This window comes from Cupressus sempervirens, chromosome 8, assembly GCF_028749045.1.
Source record: "Cupressus sempervirens isolate cs-2001-9-10 chromosome 8, ASM2874904v1, whole genome shotgun sequence".
Classification (NCBI taxonomy): Eukaryota; Viridiplantae; Streptophyta; class Pinopsida; order Cupressales; family Cupressaceae; genus Cupressus; species Cupressus sempervirens.
Genome location: NC_143125.1, coordinates 601737256 through 601760161, shown reverse-complemented (window position 1 = coordinate 601760161; position 22906 = coordinate 601737256). Strand labels below are relative to the sequence as shown.

The 22906-nt window shown below is 34.3% G+C and overlaps 1 pseudogene; it reads right to left on the bottom strand.

Annotated features, from left to right (window-relative positions):
• LOC149543867 (putative GABA transporter 2) overlaps positions 1–12754 on the bottom strand; it is a 72364-nt pseudogene extending 59610 nt beyond the window's left edge.
• Between the last annotated feature and the right edge of the window lie 10152 nt (positions 12755–22906).

Genomic DNA, 22906 nt, shown 5'->3' with positions numbered 1-22906 from the left:
ATATATCCTCAACTAAGGTACCAAATTAGAGCCCTTTACAAATCAAATTGAACTATTGTATGGTTGCACTCTCAAGAAGGCTCTATCTCCAACCCTATACTATTGATCAATCCTCTTCATATCTACATAGTTCTTCTTTCTATCTTGTCCTTCTCTAAGATGATGACTAATAAAAACCACTTTTTGCTTCATCTCCATGACTAACTAAGGACCAATAGATACTCTATCCTTGATCCTATCCCAAATCAAGGGTGTTCTAGAGGGTCTACCATATTAAGCCTAGTAAGGTGGCATACCAATATGAATGGTTCCTATTTTTATAGGAAAACTTGGCAAGATGTAGATATTCCTCCCACTTGACTTGATGGTCTATCACATACATGTACAACATATCCTCCAATACTTAAGTAAATCTCTTAGTATGAATTTTTTTATTAGTATTGTATGTCATACTAAAATTGAGCCTAGTGTCTAATGTTGCCTACAAATCTCTCCAAAAAGATGATGTGAACAAAGAGTCTCTAGTAGAGATGATCTTATGGGGAATTCCATGAAGTTTGATAATATCCCACAAGAAAACTTGTGCAATGGTTAGTTTTGTGAATATAGTATGCATGGGTGAGAAGTGGGAAACATTGGTCAATGTGCCAACTATCACTAATATGGCATCATGGTGGTGAGAAGACATGGGAATACCAACACTAAATTCCATAAAAATAGTATGCCACTTCCACTCAACAATCTCATGTGACTATAGAAGCCCACTAAGATAACAGTGCTCTACCTTCACCCTTTGGCACTCAACAACTCACAAGAAACTAGTAATTTGTGATCTCATGCTTGGCCAATGGTATAGTTGTCTTAAATCTGCATTTAACTTCTTAACACTAGGGTGTACTGCATAAGGTGCTCAATCAGCCTCAAGTACAATGAACTCATGAAAATCCCCAATAGAAGGTACATAGATATGTCCCCTATGACATAGTAATCCATCAAAATCTAGTGAATACTTTGAATACTTCCCCTCTAAGGGTCTCTAAGAATGCACTAACTAACAAACCTCTTCATATAACACATCCTTTGGAAAATGATGTAGGATATTTTGTCACCAATCGATACAAGTAGTTAGTACAAGTAGTCATAGATGAAAGCTTATAGTACCTCCTACTCAAGGCATCTACAACCATGTTCTCCTTCCCCTTGATGTAATGAACATAAAAATTGTACTCACAAAGGAACTTCATCCACCTTATCTTCCTAGCATTAAGGTTTGGTTATTTAAATATGTACTATAAGCTTTGATGGTTTGAATGAAGCTTGAATCATTGACCTAGAAGGAAGTGTTGTCATCTCACTAAAGCATGTACCAATGCTACAAGTTCTAGTTTGTTAGTAGGGTAGTTAAGCTCATGATTCTTCAACTTCCTAGACTCATAGGAAATAGGCCATCTTTCTTGCATAAGGACTGCTCCTATAGCAATCAATGATGTATTTGGTCACACTTCAAAATTTGTTGAAAGATTAGTTAATGTAAGGACTAGTGCACTCATAAGGGATCTCTTGAGCTCCTAAAAATCTCTCTCATACCTTTTTGTCCACTCATACTACTTTCCCTTTCTCTTAAGGGATGTGATAGGATGTGCCAATCTATAGAATCCCACAATAAATTTTCAGTAATATCCTACTGACCTCATAAAACTCCTCACCTAAGTAACAATGGTGGGTGCTATCTAGTCCATAATGACTCTAATCTTCAACGAGTCTACTAGGATCCCATCAGCTAATATAACATGATCTAGATAATGTACCTAAGGTTAGAAGAACACACACTTAGACAAGCTGCCAAATAGTTGGTTCTCTCTCAATCTCCACAAAACTTGTCTTAGGTGCTCCTCGTACCCCTTCTCATCACAAGAATATGTAAATATATCATCTAGGAACACAACCACAACCCTTAATTGATGATAACCCAACTTCGAGTCTATCTTTAAGAATACTTGGGCATTAATAAAAAAAATCACCGATCCTAGGAAGTGGGTATCAATTCTTAATGGTTACTTTGTCTTAGTGTTGATATTCAATGCAAAACCTAAGTGATCCATCCTTCTTCTTCATGAAGATTAGTGGTGCACCCTAAGTTAATACACTAGGTTGAATATGCCCTTTCTCCAAGAGATCATCTAACTTAATCTTGAGCTCACTAAGCTCATGAGTGGTCATCCTATAAGGTACCCTTGATACCAACTCAACTCATGGCACAAGATCTATGAGAAAATCCATTTCTCTTTTCAAAGACATACTAGGGAGCTTTAAGGGAAATACATCTACAAAATCCTATAGGATAGGGAAATCATCAAGGGATGGCTCCCTCTCAAAATTCTCCTTTTTGTCACTAATGGTGATAGAAAAAAGCCAACATCCCTTTTGCATGCACCACCTAAGATGTATAGAGGAAATCATACAAAGAGATATGGGCCTTTCTACCCCTGATATCACCCTAGGTGTACCATACTCATCCATACACTCTAACCTCTTCTGTCAATAATCGATATTGGCACTATAGGAATGAAGCCAATTCGTGCCAAGGAAAACATCATATGAAGCTAGAGAGATAATGCGTAGATCAAACATCATGAAAATGTCCCCAATTTGAATTTGGAAATTTCAAACCATGGAACTAGCTAACACCGTAGCTCTTGAGGCTAACTCTACCTCCCAATGGATATCCTCTCTAACTACCATTAGCCTATAATGATCCACTATAAGTAGAAATATAAAGGAGTCAGTAGCTCTAGAATCAAGTAAAATAGTAACCATACTATCTCATATCGTACATGTGGCCTCAATAACTATAGCTTGATGCTCAAACATGTAGCTGTCAACTATTGCAAACACTCTATGGGACCTACCCATATCTCCAACTGTAGCCTCTAAAGTAGCCCCTCTCTAACCACCAATTGATTGTCCCTAAGGACACACTCTCTCTCTCTCTATGTGAGTCATCCCACCACAAGTGTAGCATGGCCCACACATCTAAAATTGTAAAATCTATGACTAAGACTATTGTGGACCTCCAATCCTACTAGATCCATTGTATTCACCCCTAGAGGATTTTTGAGTCCTAGATGGATGTTCTTGTGGGGTATGTGTCCTTTAATCTTTTTTAGGACCTTGAGACTACCAATCTTGGGCTTTGAGCCTTGACACCTCTATGATTCTTTTTCTCTAGAATCCTTTTGTGGCCTCTACTGCTAAATTGTTAGCCCTTAAAGGACCCTACTAGATGACACTAATTCCATTTCCAAGGGGGTCTTTGTTGTCTTGACTAAAGGCTAGAAGATTTCTAGTTCTGAGATCGATCTCAAGACTCCTATGTAGTAAAAAAAAATCTTCAACCACTAGGATTGTCTTATTTGTCTCTCTGAAAGTGGTTGAAAAAGATAGGCATACTATACCCTAAAGAGATATATTAAGTACATTAATGAAATGATGGACCCATAGTTTTTCATCCTTCATGTAATAAACATATGGAAGGAGCTTGAGAAACTCACTCTCATACTAGGTCTCTATGAGACCTCTTTGCTAGAGATCATGGAACTCCTCTATTTGTCTCTACTTGAAATGCTCAAAGAGGTATATCTCTTAGAAATGGGCAACAAAAGACTCCCAAGTGATTATATTAATCCTCACTCTACCTATGGACTCCTCCTTCTACCACCAAGTATAGGCATTCTCTTGTAGAAGATGCAGTGCAAGTCATGTGTTCAAATTACTCTCATGAGAGCATAATCAAAAGCATCACTATAAACTCTATAACTAGGCCTTTGATATTAAACCATCTATGATCCCAAAAATAAGGGTGGATGGAGTCATAACAACTCCCTAATCTCATCTCCCATGTCTCTAGGAGGTCTACTGAGTGGTGGCTCTAACTGATAAACTGACTCACCCTCGTGATTATCTTGTCCCTCAACATGTCTAGGTGGAGGACTCCTACTCCTCTCTTTACCATTCACTCTATCAGTTCTCCTAGAATTTACTACTTAGGCTGAACTATAGGTGGTAATATCTACTAGTATACCCCAATTAGGTTCTAGATCAGGGCATCTAGAATATCTTGGTTAGGTTCCATGGTGGTGGTGGAAATGGTCCATCCCCCTATTCTAGCCCAACATGTGTAGCTCCACGACCTTTGTATCATTGGCCATCTTGTGTGACAATAGGCATCCTATACAATAGTTTAAGTTTAAATGAGTTGAAACATAATGGGTTTAGGTTCCTAACATTGAAACTATGCTTTGATACCAGAATGTCATGCCTAAAAATTAGGGCAAAAATACACCAATTTTTTTTTATAAAGATCATAATAACTAAGTTTATTACATACTAACATCGAATGTGATGTAGAAAGATAATGGCATGGTAAAGTTGAGTTTAAGTCTTGAGGTTTCTTGGTTATTTTACTAGTGTTCTAGGGTTTTTTTAGAATTAAATCATCGATTAAGGTAATAGTAATCAAGTGTAGTTAAGGTATGCGTAGCAAGTTTTGTCCTCACTTATAGGTTTAGGCATACTAATGAAATTTGATTAACATTTCATTATGAGGTAGAGTCAGTATTGAAAAAATACTTTACTAGCTCAAAACCATAATGTTGTCATGCTATAAGAACGCTTACCATGGGTTGACAAGGTTTGATTCATTAACTATTAGGTCATGAAATAAAGGTACATCATTAAGCCAAAGAGGTAATTAGGGTTTCAATTCCTAATATCATGTTCAATCTAGTTAGGTTGATATATAAGTTCATGAGTGTAGGACCACATAATTTACATACACTTTTCTAACATCAAAATGAAACATTATTGTACTAGTTAGGTTTATATTTAAGTTCATGAGTACATGAGCACATAATTTACATACATTTTTCTAACATCAAAATGAAACACTATTGTACTAGAGACATGTAACAATTACTATATAATTTAAACATATTCCCATTTCATAACTTACTAAATGATTATAGTAACTACTAAATATCGATAAAACAAAAGATTTAAAGACATTTCCTAATTACTTGTAATCCACCTATACTATCAAGGTATAAAATTTAACACTAAAAAGATACTAAATACTAATGAAAACATAAAAAAAATCAATATAAATCTAATAACAACTAACTCTACAAATACTAGTTAAACATATGAATCCTTAGGTACAAGACCACTAGCGAAAACCATCAACAAAAGTCTAACATTATCCTTGACTAATAACCCTCACAAAGATATACTTCCTATTAAAAATTATAATTAGTGAAATACAAATACATTTCCAAAATATATTAATGTCTAAAACATAACAAAACAATTATATTTTGTCCTTAAATTATTATCAAACTAACTTTATTACTAATATAGTAATATCCATTTATTTAACCATTGATTTACTATTTCCTAGGTTATCAACAAAATTTAAATCATATAAAAAAAATGTATACTTAGGGTCCTAATTAATAACTAATATATAATTATCATCATAAAAATCCTACACACTAACTAACTAATATAAAATACTAACAAAACCTACTAAGTAACTTCATCCACAAACAAGTTTTAAGTACCTGATACAAGCCCACATGTGCCTAAAACCTGTTCGGCTAAGAGCCAAGGACTAAGGAGCATCCACACTACCAAATTCACCTAGGACACAATCTTGACCTCATCCCTTATGATGTCTTTAGGCCTTGTACTCAATAAGACTTGATCCCTGGTGGGCTCTTTGTGAGCCATTCAACTTCACCAGTAGAAAAAGGGCCCATTGACAAGTAACTTTATTTGTTTTAAATCACTAAATATAAAACATGTTCAAATTACCTAATACTAATCATACTAAACTTGTTAATTACTAATTTACAACCACTAACCAACCTCTAATCCCTATCTCATACTCTATCCCTAACCCCTATGTCTCCATCCCCCTACATCCTCTTGCCCACTAGTCTCCTTATTCCCCAAGTGGGCACTTCACAAGTTGGAGTGCACTTTTCAAGGACTGTCCTATCCTTCCTTGACTTAGGAAATGCTCCTCTATTTGTGGTACACATGGGATTGATTGAAGAGTAAAAAGGGGGTTGTGGGTAGATTAGGTGGGGGTAAATTGAAATTAATAGACATGGGTTAAGCCAAATTTGAAATGTTTTCTATTTATTTCTTTTTTTGCTTCATTTGAAATTCATAGGTCAATATTACTTTTGGGTAAGAAAAGGGATGAGTGGGGTTTGGGACCCACTCCTCACACTTGCCCATTAAATTTTCTTTTATCATTTATATATACAACGATGAGCTTTTTTTTCTAAAAGGGTTTTTTATTATAAGTTTATATTTTGTTCCTTTCTCATTTATACCCACCACAATATAATATATTAGCAAGGGATCTTAGAATAATATGCTCAGTGGTAAATTTTTGGATGGCGATTTAATTGGCAACTCCATACATCTTCTAGAGAGTTAATATACTCTCCCAAAAAAATATGGGATGCCTAATTTTCATTCTCATTACTATCAACTAAAAAATGTATTGATTTCTATTCTTCTCAATTTGGTCATGCATGGATTTTTTTAAATGAAACTAGGCATGCAATTGTATTATGTGAATTAATTTAAAATTAATGGCTTATCCAATGAATCCATTCAACCAAATTAGAATGAAAATATGAATTTGTATGAATGTATCAAATTGAGTATTGAAATAATCATGAACTTAGAAATCCTATTTACATTTAAACTTAATTTCATCATGAAACTCCATGAACATACTAAAATCAAATATTTCATTCTCAATTATTGAAACAAGTTAAAAATAGATGAAATATGATGTAAATCAACATTTAGCAACTATGTCTTTTAATTCTATTTGAAGGCAAAGATTACAATGAAATCACTAATGGAATGTTAAAACAATGGCATGCACATTTTCTCATACAATAGACTTCCATTTCTATTATTGATTATGAAATCACAACTTTCAATCCATTCCATATATCACAATAAAATTTAATAATGTTTCCTTTAATGTACATGAGTGTAATAATGCAACAAGAAAGGGTATGACGAATGGAGAAGTCTCCAACATCATATGACCTGAGAATGCCATCAATGGGATCAATTCCAAGCTTGATCGATCTTTTGAATACATCATAAATCTTCTAATACAAATGATATACCATGGAGAGCTTACCTCCCAACCTAGGCCTCAAGGAGGCCACCCACCAAGCTAGGAGAAAAATATCAAACTAGGTTACATTCAAATTCAAACAATAATCACATGAAAACTACATGAAACACCCAACCAAGGTTTTAACAATGGGTTACACCTATGAACACATGACAGGGAGTGAAGGTGGAACATCCATGTAGGAGATTTCGATGAACACATACAATAACATGCCTCTTCAAGGCTAAATTTCACATACATCCTCCATACTCATATTCTCCTTATCTCCACCAAACAAGATCAAAATGCATTGGAAATCAAAGGCTCATATACCTTTCCTTTTTCCCTCTTCTCCATGAGAAGATATTATACACTTCCATGGAGTCACAACTAACCCCCTCACCCACACATGGCCACTTATTCCCTATAAAAGGGTGAGTAATGCCATCACTTCCATTAATAATTTCATCAAGAAAATACAAAGAAAAGAACAAGATCAAGATTAAAGCCAATTCCAAAATCCCATCCCTCATAACACAATACCATAATACATGAAATGCACAAATGAAAGAAAGCTTTGAAACACATACTAATCTATTGTAAGCATGAAAAAACATACATGGCAATGAAGCACATGAACTTGCACAAAGTCTTATGGGAAATTAATTTTGAGAAGATCTCTATTCCTTATTGGAAATATTTAGGATATGATAGGTTACTGAGAGGGGAAGGGTGAATCAGTAACCTTAAAACTTTTATTAATTTACCATATATCCATCTATACTACTGCATGCATAAGTTCTGAAACATAAAACAATCATTACACAAGAGAACAAAATATTTTGGTGACCTAGAAACCTTCCAAAGAGAAAGTAAAACTAGGGTGGGGATGATACCCATAAAACTTCAATACTGTAGTATAAAGTTGGCCTATTAAGGCTTACATTGACCACTTCTGGTCATCTGCCCTGTTAGGAGCACAAAGGACTGCTAGGTCCACCTTGTTAGAGGATTTGCAAACATACAATGAAGTATGCACTCTGTTAGGAGATTTGTATAAAGACTGTTAAGTCTACCTTGTTAGAGGATTTGAAAAATCTGATTCACATATTAGGATGAAGCAGTGGATCTACTTGCAACTAATTGCTGATAAGATCCCTTATGCACTAATCACCTCATGTGATGGATATAACTTTTTAGTCTCTGAATTGACCTTGATGTGTACCTTGAACTATTTTTGATGATCTTTCACATATACTTCACATTATTTTTCAATTCCTTCTCATTCCATGCATCATAAATACATTCACACATGATACCTTACAATATATCTTACATATATACCTTTCAATCTTACAAAATTACAAGGTCGGCCAAAATACAAGTAAACAAATACATTATAGAGTTGGCCCAATAGTAAATAACTCAGGTTCACTGAACTGACTTGGTGACCTTCTGATACTCAGTGTCCACTACATTACTCGGCATCATCATGCACTTGGTAGAAGTGAAGGCTCGGTCCATACTAATCAGTCGCTGTAGTTATGAACTTGATAACCACTTGGTGACTTGGTAAATGTAGTGTCACTCGATAGATACTGTACACTGAGTTTACCTTGCTTCACTTAATAAACACTAAATCTTTCATTGCTTAGTTTTCACTGAATCTTCGTGACACAAATTATCCACTTGGTAGACACTATGAAGCATGGTAGATACTAAGAAGCTCAGTAGAAACTATTGGACTTCACATTGTCTGAATTTTCTTGGTAGCCACTATCTGCTCGGTGTAAACTATTGAATCGTTAAGTTTACAAGGTAACCATTTGATGCTCAATAAGCATACAAAATTCAGTAATTTTTGTCACTAATGACAAAATAATCATAATGCCAACAATCTCCCCCTTTGGCATTAGTGACAAAAACACTTATGAACCAAAACTTATGTTAACTGACATTCTGATTTACTCTGCTATTTACATATCTTACATGTCTCATATATCTCACATATCTCCCCCATATGGCATGCATATCTTTTATCTGTATAGTGTCTCTCTTATTCCTTATTCATCTCATATTGCGAATGTAAAAAAAATTATCTCGCCCTACCAACAATCTCATCTGCCCCTTTTTGACAATAATGCCAAAGAATGTATACTATAAATTTAAATTGAGATAGCAAAATGTGAGAGAAAATTTGAGTGTACCTTGAGAATAAGAGACAATGTCTTATCCCAATTGTCTTGCAAAATTTTGCAAGTGGAGAGAGCTACTTGAACTTCTATAGAAAGTTCAATCATATGATCTGCTATTGAAAAATTGTTGTCATGAAATAATGTTTTTGAGTAGGCAATGTGTTTTTGTAGTTGATCTATGACTAGAAGAATCATATTTTGAATGTCAATTAGTGTAGACAAGATTTTGGTTTCTTCTCTAAGTAACTCTTCCTACATTTCGAACAAAAATTTCACCTTCATGTGATGAGATGAGCTTGAACTATGGTCAAGCTGCAACTTTTGAGTGCTATCCTTCATTTGCACATCTAACTTATTTAATTTTTCTTTGACTTCCTTGGAGAACTCAATGAAATCATAGAGCTTTCCAAAGATTGATGTTACATTTGTGAAGGCTTGCTCAAGATTGCTCAAAATTGAAGATTATTCAACTTGTTTTATTGCAATGTGTTGAACAATGTGCTCAAGCACTTTATTGTCAAATTTCTTTTCTACCTTTTCAATGAGTTTCTCTTGCCTAGAGGTGTCCTCATTGAACTTATTTATAGCCTCTTCTAATTGCAACAAAATGTGTTGAGATGAATCAACATCAACACCAATAGCTTCAATAATTATGTTTTTAGCATTCTCTATTATGGTGTATTCTCTGTCTCTTTCTTCTATGAGTTGCTTCTGTCTCACCTTCTACTCTAGAAGCTGACTAACCATTCTCATTTCTCTGGCTGAGGCAATGTCCAAATCTATCTTGGGAATAATGATTTTTGTATCCAAATCTATGTCTTCATCAATTGGCTTCCCAGTAAGTAGAATTTTTAGATGATTCTTGGGTTTTACTTCAGTGCTTACTTCCTTGGGTTTAGAAATAGAAACGATAGTTGACATAGATGGACTAGCAGAAAAAAATTGAATTGGTGCAATTGGAGGAAAGCTGAGAGAAGTATCGACTGAATCCAAAATTGGTGTGCTTCCCAAAATTGATATACAAATAGGAATATTCACAATTGGAGTAGACAAAATTGAACTTGTTGTACATTGAATAGAAGAGGTAGACATAGTTGATGTTGTTGTGACTAATTGCTCGGGTGCTAATGGAGAAGGTTGCAACTTGATAGATGAAGTAATTGATACTTCTATAGAAGATGCTCGGAGCTTTGGGGAAGTAGGAGTAGATGGTGTTCTTGATGTGGTCAATCCTAGTGAAGCTATCTCCAACCTTGATGATGTTGCAGTCTTAGGTGGAGAGTGAGGAAGGGAGGCAATGACTTGTGCTGCAATCTTCACTAGGTATCTTCTTCATCCTCTTCCTCCTTGTCTTCCTCTTCAGCTTCTTCCCTTTTTCTTCATCATCATACCTTAGTTCCTAATCATCACTAGCACTTGGAGTGCTGTCATCTCCTTCATCACTACTAGTGCCATCATCATCCTTGATTACCACTAGATCATTACTAGCAGATGATAGATGTTCTTCCACATGTTTTTTTCATCTCTGACAACATGCTCAATGTCCTTGATTAAAATCAAAAGTGTGAAATCTGATCATCATTTTACCTTCATTGTTCTTCATTTCTGCCTTTATTTCTACATCAGTAAGACTCGATAGAAGATTCTTCAAGGATTGCTCATATATGTCCTTGGCTATTTGGATGGTTGATTCCCACTTTGGTTGCAATCTTACCAATAGCTCTTTGGAAATTTGAAGGGCAATTTGGTCTGGGGAATACTTCCATTTTCCCATCTTGGTAAGTACCAATTCCTCAATCTACATCTTCTCTACATCAGTTCTAGTTTCAAATTTTAAAGCTTTGAAATTTGTGATGCCAACTCCTTCTTCCATCTATTTCAACCTTTCTTGGAAGGTAATTTGGGGCTTGTTAAATACTACTTCGTCTTTGTTCTTACCTTTTCCTCGCCTTGAGAAAAGAGTTGTGTAGGCCTTTGGGGGTTTTGTGATGATGACCCTACCTTTCTTCTTGGCTGGCTCTACCTCCTTTTTTTATTCTTCCTCTTTATCTTCTGGTTCTTGCTTCTCTTCTTCATCCTCTCCTTTTCCCTCAGTAATCATTAAAATCTCGGTAGCAGTTTTCAACTTAGCAAACTTTCTTTTACCTTTGTTGATTTCTTGGGGAAGTTTGATTTCTAATTCTATTCTAGCTTTAACCTCATCATACATTCCAAAAATTGGTTGCTTGGGGTCTATTGGCTCATTCACCAGTGCTTCAATGATATCCCTGGTTTCATCAATGTTTACCTCATAAGGTAGAGGTTTTACGCATGCAACTCGGGGCCTGACTACCTAAATATATACACTGTCACAGCCAACCATAAAACAAACATCGTCTTTGTAATCCTCAACAAGTTTAGGAGGAATCCTGAACCTGTTGTTCATCATGTCCTTGAAGTCTTCAAAATAGTTGTCCATTATACTATCAAAACTAACACCCATTTCTACTATAAACTCATTAATCTGATGTAGAATGGGGACATCCTTTCTCCATACCATAGAACCTTTGGAGGGAAAGAATTTTTGTACATAGAAGAATAAACATCTCAACAAGGAACCAAATTTATAGGGGTTATTCTTGGATGATTTGATATTGTCCATGTTTTTGTTTAGTTGTCTTAACATTAGGTTAGACAAGTCATACTCCAAATTCTTCTTCACAACCTTAAATGCCAGGTCTACAGCCTCACACGGTACACTGTTCAAGTGACAAGAACTATAAATCTTGTGAGCAATTACATGAATTCCAAATATCAATTCTATGTTGGTAACTATGCTAACCTTTAAGCCTCTGTTGTCCCACTCAGCTAAGGTTTTTTTCTGAAGATCATCCTGACCTAGGGTTTTTGTAGATTTGGCTTTGTTGAGTATGGGAAGGCCTGTAATCTTGTGAATCATCTTCTTAGTGATTAATACAAGCTATTCCAACCATAGCTGACCATTGTGAACATGGAAAAGGATGTACTTGATCCATTTTATTTGGAAGCTTCTTGGCATATGGGAGATATGGGTCAACCCTTTTGTTTCCAAATGTTTATGTTCATGTTTTAGTGAGCCATCAACACACATTTCTTCTAACACACTATCCATTTATAGGGTTCCTATTTCTTGAATAGAACATTTGAAATGAGTTCAGATATCATTGATTAAAAGTACCTTTGGTGGTATCTACGATTGTGCACCATTAGGGTCTAGTGCCTCTGCAACTGCGAGAGCCAACTTGAAGTTCAATGCTTTCCATTCTGTACCCCTGACCAACATTTCCGATCCACGTTTCGCTTTGCTAGTGCTTGTGCTTGCAAAAGCCATTGTTGCTTGGTAAGTGATGGAAATCTTCAAAAAAACTTCTTTATTTGTAAATTCACTCGAAATCACTTTGAAATCACTTGAATGCAGTTGGAAATCTTTTAGCTCTAAGAATACGATGAAAATGAAGTTGAATTTCACACATTTTGATAAATAATTCACCATTAATGCTAGGTACCATGTTGTCATAGTGTGTGACAGACTATCATCCACTAACCTAACTCGATATGAATAACAACTCGGTAGATGAACAAAATTCTCTTTTACTCCTGACCTCGCTCAATAAAATCATTAACTACTTTTCTCAGTAGAGTCTGATGCATTTGGTGAAAGATAATTTTGTCGTGATCCTGGTGTATCTGCAATATTGATTGGATCATTTTTCTTTCCTTACATTTCTTGGAACTACTTATGATTTCCTTGGTGAGTACAGCTCTAACACAGTCTTAGGAATTTATTTTGATGGGATGGAGTCACTCGCTTCTTGAGTGAATTCACTTCCATGATTTGAGCTTGCATCTTCAGTGGATTTAGGAATCCATTGTTGCTTCATTTGTTTTCTTATGTTGTCAGCCCTTACTTTCTTTTCATCTTCAATTCTACCTATATTCATGTAGTTTTTAGCTATATGACCGAGTTTAGTGCATGTATAAAACCTTATAGTAGTGTCCTTCTTCCTTAGGTGATGCCTTGCACAATTTATTCCAATGTGTCCATATTCTCCACAATAATGACATCTGCACCAAGTATTGTAGTCCCATCCAAATATTGCCTTTACAAGTTTTTCAATTGGATTGAATGTTTTAGATCTACATTGAGATGCCTTGTGACCATGCTTTTTGCATTTGTGACAATTACCTTCAAATTTTGGTTTCTCCTTGCATTCATTGGCTTTGTGATCATGCTAATTGCAGTTATAGCACTTTCCATTGAATTTTCCTTTTCCATTGCTCCAGTATTTGTTTGATGTATTACCAATTTTCTCACAATAATTGCATGAGTGTTTTAGATTCCTTTTTGCACCTTGGTTGGAAGATTCACCTTTCTCTTCATTGTAGCCAAGTCCTATTTACCTTTTTGCTTATGAAGATTCTACTCATTTTGCTGAATTAGTTGATTCATGTCGTCTTGTGACTTCATCATTCTTTCATTGATTTTCTTTTCACTATTTAGGTCACTCTTTAATTTTTCAACAATTTTCTTTTCACATCTTAGTTCTCTCAATATTCTTTCATTAATTTCCCTTTCACTATTTAGATCACTTCTTATTCTTTCATTTTGTGCTTTGAGAATCCTGATTTCTTCATTTGCTCCAAAGATTTTATCAATGAGGTCTTCATGCTGATTGGATTGATTATTTCTTGCCTCCAAGTCTTCATTTGCCTTGTTTCTTTGTTCCAAAACTTCACATAGCCTGATTGATTGGATTTCTTGTTCTCTATTAATTTTTTTTACTTCTTCTTGTAGAGAGCAATTCTTTGCTAGGAGTTCCTTAATTTCCTCATTAGCTTCATCTAAGCTACTTGATGGTAAAAGGTCTTCAATATACTGATGGTCATTCATTTGCCTTGCAAGTTCCTTCCTTCTTTTCAAGGATTGGGAAAGATGCTCCTTTGCTTCTTTGAGTTGAGCCATGGCCATTTCTAGATCTAGCTTTTCATTTTCAATTACCTTGTCAAGTTTGAATATCTCCATCTGTCCTTTAGATCTTTGCTCAAGCTACTAAACTTTTATCCTGAGAACCATAAAGCTCTGATACCAATTGTTGGAAATATTCAGGATATGACAAGTTACTAAGAGGGGAGGGGTGAATCAGTAACCTTACAAATTTTATTAATTTACCATGCATCCATCTATACAACTGCATACATAAGTTCTAAAACATAAAACAATCATTACACAAGAGAACAAAATATTTTGGTGACCTAGAAACCTTCCAAATAGAAAGTAAAACTGGGGTGGGGATAATACCCACAAAACTTCAATATTACAGTATAAAGTTGGCCTGTTAAGGCTTACATTGACCACTTTTGGTAATCTTCCCTATTAGGAGCACAAAGGACTACTAGGTCCACCTTGTTAGAGGATTTGCAAACATACAATGAAGTATGCACTCTATTAGGAGATTTGTACAAAGACTGTTAAGTCTACCTTGTTAGAGGATTTGAAAAATCTGATTCACCTGTTAGGATGAAGCAGTGGATCTGCTTGCAACTGATTGTCGATAAGATCCCTTATGCACTGATCACCTCATGTGATGGATATAACTTTTCAATATCTGAATTGACCTTTCTATGTACCTTGAACTGTTGCTGATGATCTTTCACATATACTTCACATTATTTTGCAATTCCTTCTCATTCCATGCATCATACATACATTCACACATGATATCTTACAATACATCTTACATATATACCTTTCAATCTTACAAAATTACAAGGTCGGCCAAAATACAAGTAAACAAATACATTACAAAGTTGGTCCAATAGTAAATAACTCAAGCTCACTGAACTGACTCGGTGACCTTCTGATACTCAGCATTCACTGCATTACTCAACATTGTCATGTACTTGGTAGAAGTGAAGGCTCGGTCCATACTAATCACTCGCTGCAGTTCTCAACTCGGTAACCACTTGGTGACTCGATAGATGTAGTGTCACTTGGTAGATACTGTACACTGAGCTTACCATGCTTCACTCGGTAAACATTGAATCTTTCATCACTCGATTTGCACTGAATCTTCATGACACAAATTATTTTCTCGGTAGACATTGTGAAGCATGGTAGATACTGAGAAGCTCGGTAGACACTGCTAGACTTCATATTGTCTGAATTTTCTCGATAGCCACTGTCTGCTCAGTGTAAACTGCTAAGTTTACAAGGTAACCATTTGATGCTTGTTAAGCATATAGAATTGAGTAAGTTTTGTCACTAATGACAAAATAATCATAATGTCAACATTCCTTTGTTGCTCCAATTCAAAAACCTAATTTATCTAAAGATAGAGAGTGGGTGAACACCCACTAACTTCTCCAAGGACCTCTAAAAAGGCCTCCAAATCCCATCCTCCTAATAGAAATAACTTATGAATTGACCCTAAGTCCTTTGTCCATCAACATGTCCCCTACGATTAATGCAAGTCTTGGACAAGAGTGTGGGTTTGGGCAATGTCATAAGGTCACTCCATTTTCGCAACATATAGAAAATAAAATATTTAGAGGGTCACTAGAACTATTTGGGGCTTCTATTAGTGTTAAAAAGGTCCCCAACCCATACCCCAACCACTTAGTCACTTAGATTCTACTAAATTTGGCTCCTAGGACCACTTTTTAGCCCCTAAAATGTGACTTGAAATTTTTGAACTCAAAATCCTTATCGGTGGGACTTTACAAGTTATCTCTAACCAAGGGGCATTTAATTAGGCTCGTAATCAAGTCATTCTTGGGTTAAGGGTTACATTGCCAACCCTAATTGACATGTAATTTTGTACATACACATGATAATTTCCAAGTGACACTATAAAATCACCTTACATAAATATTTGATATGTCACAAAATAAATGATGAAATAACCTAATGCATACATTCAAATTACAATTAGGAAATAAATCACTTGAAAATGGGGTTCAAATCTCTTTATTATATTCAACCTTGGTTTTACATTCTACACATAGGGTTGGTTATTGTTTCTTTGATTAATTCCATGGTAACTTTCCTACACACATAATTAAAATGTCAGTAGTTCAATAAAATCACATTTATATATAAAACAAATTTACATAATCAAATCGACCAAACCATTCTAAATCTCATTTTAATTAACTTTTCCCATTTCTACACATTACTTAAATATAATTGATTTGCATAATTCAAATATTGACATATTCATCAATTTGAATTACTTATTTGAATAAACCATCATAATGAATGCATAATATAAAACATTAGAAATCATCATAATTAAGCATATTAAGGTAATCATCAAATGACATAAATAATACTGGTAAATATCTAGTCCATCAAATAATGTCTCAAAAATATTGAATCATAATGTATCAAAATAAATGTATTGGCTGAGGTATGATGGTTCGAGGTGAGGCCTCACAAATATAATATGAATTTGAGGATGTGAATTTGTGTTAGGTCCAATTTTCCCAAGCTAGATTATAGAAACATAAGACCTAGGAGGAAGCTTAACTCATTTTCTCAAAAAGATCACTAGTTACTTTGAGGGGTCTTATTAAACCACATTTTCTAACACTAAAAAAGAAGAAGCATCTTATTCTATGATATTGTAATTCTTCTCATTTATGTCTTAGAGACTTTTTTGTCTAGGAATTCATTCTGATGCCCTATAAGAATTTTTGATAGGCAAATGGATCTATGTGTTCATAGGGATTGATTTATGGTTATTTTCCCCAAGGAAGGAATGGATTGATGAAAGGTTCTGTTGATTAACATTTGGATTTTGATATGTGATTATTTTAGAACCAAAGGTATGCAATTCTTGATCCATCTTTCAACTAATTCAAAAGATAATGTAGAAGTAATCTAAGATAAACACAAAGGATGGACTTTTCTAACTACCTCTATCTTCTATTTAGGAAAGGTAATTCTAATAAATAAACTTGAATTTTCTTGATCTTAAAATGATGATGATGGGATATGATGTGACTATTTTCTTAAAAGGGGCATCAATTCATTATATATTTTTTATGACAAAATATGATGCAAAGATCAAGACTTTTTCTAATCTAACCTTTCAAATTATCTAGTCAAAACTAAAAGGGCAGATGTCGATTGGTTTAGTTTGAGCTTCACTTGGTTTCAAGAATACTTTAATATTTTGAACTTAACAAGAAAAACCATGTGAAGGTGGAAGCTTATTTTCTCCCACCACCCCCCCCCCCCCCCCCCCCCCCCCCCACCTAATCACTCTAAATTCCCCATTAAAATCTAATTACACATTCCATTATTCATCCATTTATGAACTATAATAATCAATCATTATAATCACATAAAATACATTAACATGACATAAATTTCATTAATACCAAACACTCTACATTAATTCATTAACATGTCAAATATTATAATCACAACATTCATTAACATGACCTAAAATTCATTAATACACAACATTCATCAATAATTCATGAACAAATTCATTAAGAAAATGTTCTTGCATTATCAAACAAGGTTTATAAATCAAGAATTTCTTTTTTGATTTTTATTTGATTATTTAAGATGTAGTGCCTACCCTAGTTTGCATTTTGCTATCATTGTCAAACTCTTTTAGGACAGTTTTATGTATGATGATTATTACAATGTTTTTGGTTATTGATGATGATTACTTAGATGATTTATTATCATATGTGTTTTCTTATGGATACTTACCCCATACTTGCATGTGTATGGTGTGCATGTTTGTTTTCTTTCTGTATGGCATTTTTGATGTGGTTAAGGAAGGGAGTCGTAGTTACCTACTAGTCGAGATCTAAATGATGCACCACTTCCTACCATTGTCTGTTTAGCTTAGTATATATTGTGCTTGTACATGTGTGTATTTTATGCAAGTTTCAGGCACCGGGTATTGACTTCCCTAAATTGCCAGGATGAGTGTACCCTATCGCATTATCTCAATGGTATTAGAGGGGAGATAAAATTCTCAAGTCCAAATCCCAACCCTTTAAGCCACTTGTCCTAATTGAAAATTAGGACAAGTATCTGAGTTGAGTACCCTTTGAATACGTCGGATGATGTAATTCGTGATATTAACCCTTTTGGTTTGATTTTGTATGTGTTTTGCTATGATGGGTTTTTGTTTTTTACTTTATGAGTCTTTAGTGTATTTTCTATTAATTAAGCCTAATTAAAAGATTTAATTAATGGTTTAATTTAATGGAAAATTAATATGATATTTATTTTATTTTATTAATTGGGAAATTAATTAAACTAAATAATTAAATTTGAAGATAAAAGTTATAAGTTTAAATTTAGAACGTGATAATAGTTATTAATTTAATAATAATATATTTAGAGCTCATTTTTATTTTATCAATTAAGTTTCAAAAATAAATTTAAAAGTGGAAAAGATATTAAAATTATTAAAAGATTCTAGATCACATGATACGTGCATGTGATTAAAATATATTAAGATAAAACAAGTGGATTCAATAAAGTGAGTGCATGGGATTTAAAATTAATAAATTAATTTAAAAAGGAGTCAAATGAATATTAAATAAAGAAATGTAATAAATTAAATTGTATTATTTTAATATTTATTCACATAGGCGTATGTGAACTCTTGTAAGTTGTCATGTTGACAACACAGGAGTTTGCACTCTAATTATGCACGTGTTGTCTACACTTAGGAGTTAGCATATTATTTGAGCACATGTTGTCTACAACATTCTAGAGACCTCATAATGTCTATCTTCTTATTGTGGAAGTTACGTGCTTAGTTGTCATGCTTATCTCCTAGTTCTTTCTAGACACATTCTAGATGCATCTTAGAGGCCTTTATATAGAGGCTCTCCTAGTGTGTTTGGACAAGCTTACATGCATTTGAGAAGCTCGTATGCTTCTACAAGAACTTCTAGTCACTTGGGGGTTTCGGTTGGTTTGATTCTTAGAGGAATGGTGAATGTTGGAGAAGGAAGGGATTTTTCTATGGACTTCTGAGGCATAGAAAATTAGCATTAGTATCCAGGTGCACTCGTGATTTTCTCATGTTCTATTTGCACTCTTTCTCTTTTTGTCTTCATCATGTCTATTATATGTGTCTCAATATACTCCATGAACGAATCTTCAATCTTGAAATTGGAATCTAGATATGTATGTTAATTTTTATTTGGTTGCAAAGAAAACATTAGGAAACCCTAGTTTTATTTATGAAGGAAATTCATCACAAATTGCCCTATTGTTGTCCCTTAAATAGACCCGAACTCAAACATTCTTAACTTGTTACCTTGACCAAATTTATTCGATCGCTCCAATAAAATTTGGCACAACTTGGCCCTCTCCAACATATTTCAAATTTGTCCCAATCCAACAATTCATTAGGGAAATACGGCCTCCATACTGGGACTATTTTATTCAATGACAGTCATTCCTCCATTTTCCATAACTAGGAGTTATTTGTGCTTCAACTTCAAAAAAATAATCTATCAAAGCATGGAATGAATTAAAAACTAAACCAAAATAGATCTAAGATATTTATACTCAAGATTTTATCCAAATGAGAAGTCTTTTCAATACAAAAAGCAGACTATTCCCTTATGGCAGCAAGCTAGGACTTTGCAGAGAATTTAATTTGGTATTGTATGAACTTTGTTACATTGCATCATTTCGACCACAGACACCCTAAAAACTCCCTATCATTCCTCCCCTCCTAAAACTCATGCTCATCAATGCTAATAATACATTTCAAACCCGTTGCAACTTCCTCAAACTAGTTACAGTCAATTATGATTGTTTACATTTAGTTGAATGTTTTGTTGTGTAGTTGACAACATGATTGTCAACTTTGATAGCCTTACATCATTATACATTTTATTAATATTCCAAAGTATTTTAAAGAGTTTTATCCCAACTTTAAATCCTCAAACCACTCTTAAATCCCATAAACCCTCTACGAGCCTTCTAGGCTTCATTTTGCCATTTTTTGGCAATTTACATTTTTAGGCACTTCAAGGGAATTTGACACCATATAATGGCTCTACTTTCCATATTAAAATAAATTGGACCTTTGAAGGTCTTTAAATAACTCCTACCTTAGAATCTCAAAGTGAACCCTAGGTACACTAACTCCCAAAATGCCATTAAGGCTACATCGTTGATCCTTTTACAAAGTGATCAATCAAAACATTTAAAACATAAACAAAACATTTTTAAGTGACCATTGTGGACTTATTACAATCAAATGACCCTTCAAGGTCATGTTCATCCTTTGATCCCCCTAGGATCTATTTAGTGACCCTAGTTCCTCTAGGTCTTTTGTCCTTGGCCCTGGTGCTCCTGCACCAGTTAATAGTAGAAGTGTAATTAATTATTAGTCAATTTAAGTAAATGGATTTTTAAATGAGGGAAAATTAAAAGAAAAGAGATATTAATAAGTGGAATTAAATAATTGAATTATTAATGAAATTGATTTTACTTAAAATCAATGAGAATTATTTTAAATAAATGATTATCCTTGAAGTGTTTAAAGGAAATTGTAAACTAATTATTTGAAAGTTGATAAGTATTATTCTAATGTTTTGAATAATGTGAATGATTTTATCTAAAATTCAATGGGAACTAGTTCAATGATTTAAATAAGAAAATAATTATCTTATGATTATTTTAGAGAATTGTTTTAAAATAATGGAGGGATAATTCTATGTTTTATTCAAAAAAATAAATGGGTTGAGTTGTAGATTAAATGAAGAATCTTATACACTTGAAATGTACTTGAAAAGGAAAAATTGAAACCTAATATTTGGCTTAACCATCTGATTGCAAAAGAAAACTAAAATATGTGTTTGTATCTTGTTCTTTATGCTATCCATGTTTGGGGTTTGGGTGGTCCTAGAGTGTTGACCAGTTAGGATGTCTACCAGAGGCTTGGGAGTTATGCGAATGTGATGGCATTTTGATGTTATTTTCTCTCGATTCTTTTAAATCCCAACCATGGTAATGTGATGGCATGCTCTATGAGATGTTTGTATTTACTAATTGTTATTGCTTTCTAGTCTTCATGTGTGAAGCTGAGGTGACTTAACCATTTTTGAGTCATCGGTCAATTATCCTTGGACTACTTTCCAGTTGCCATGATGGGAGTGAAGTGTTGATTTATTTCTTGATGTTGTAATGTTATGACATGTTTTGACTCGACCATTTTGGCATCTTCGATCAGTATGATTTATTTTGAGATTCCTTACAGTTGCTTGTTGAGAACCGATGAATGTTGTGATTTATCATTGATATGGATATTGAGATTTATTTTGGAATACTATACGATTGCTCGATGAGGATAGATGGATATTGTGATTATCATTAATACCTTCCATTGCCAATAGAGAACTGTTGTGGTCATGATTATCAATGGATGCTTTTCAGTTGCTCATGGAGATTTGATGTTCTTATTGTGGTTTATCTTTTGGTATTTTTCCAGTCGCTTGTTTAGGAATGGGGTGATTTTATGTGATTATGGATTTGTGCTTTTATTGAGCCTAGGGTAGGTTATCTACTTGTAGTGTTGGGAAGTGGCTTGCAATGGGGGTTGGGGCCCTAATTGGCTACCAGGGTAACTCATTGTAAGTTTTTTTAATAAGTGAAAACATTTACACTAAATGGGGATTAAAATGAACCTAATAAGATAATTGTATGTTCTCACCCATGCCTTGCGTGCTAGTATAGACTAGAATGGGAGTAGAGAGAACACTTGGTTGCGACCTTGCATTCCATAGTATGCCTCGTCAATATGAGAGGATACTAGTGGTCGCATAGGGATCACTAGTGGTTTGGGGTCTATTGAGAGACTACCAGGGTAACTCTAGCATGATTCGTGCAATGACACTTTCTCGCTTACATAGTAGGTTTTCTACATGTTTTGTGTGCCTCTAGGTATATATGTCGGTTTGTGATTGGAACCTTTGAGTTAGTAAACTTTTAGGATTTCCTAAACTTAGAGAGTATTTGTGCTATGTGATTTGATAGCCTATTTGGGACTTGAGATTATCTCCTCAGTGCGGTGGGAGTGGGCCATTTAGGTCCCACGCAGTCGGGTGGTAGTGCTTTTTCACTCTTACCATTTGAGATCCGTCTGAGACACCATGGCTGATGCATTCTTTATTGGCATCTATCTTCATTTTGTTCTTAGTTTATGATGATGGCATGTATCCTTATATTGATGATTAGAAAATGATAGATGATGTTGTTTACTTATCTCATGTTTTACTTTGCATGATTAGATTTAGATTTCTTATGCATATGTTGTAGCATGATAGATTTCTTTCTGCATATAATATAGTATGTTTTAGGAGTGACATTCCTACTATGATAATACCACTGATCACTTCGGTAACTTGGGTTGTTATACATGGAGGGATGGCTAGGACCCACGATGGTCTAATGATGCTATTTATGATTGGGAGGAACCACACACTT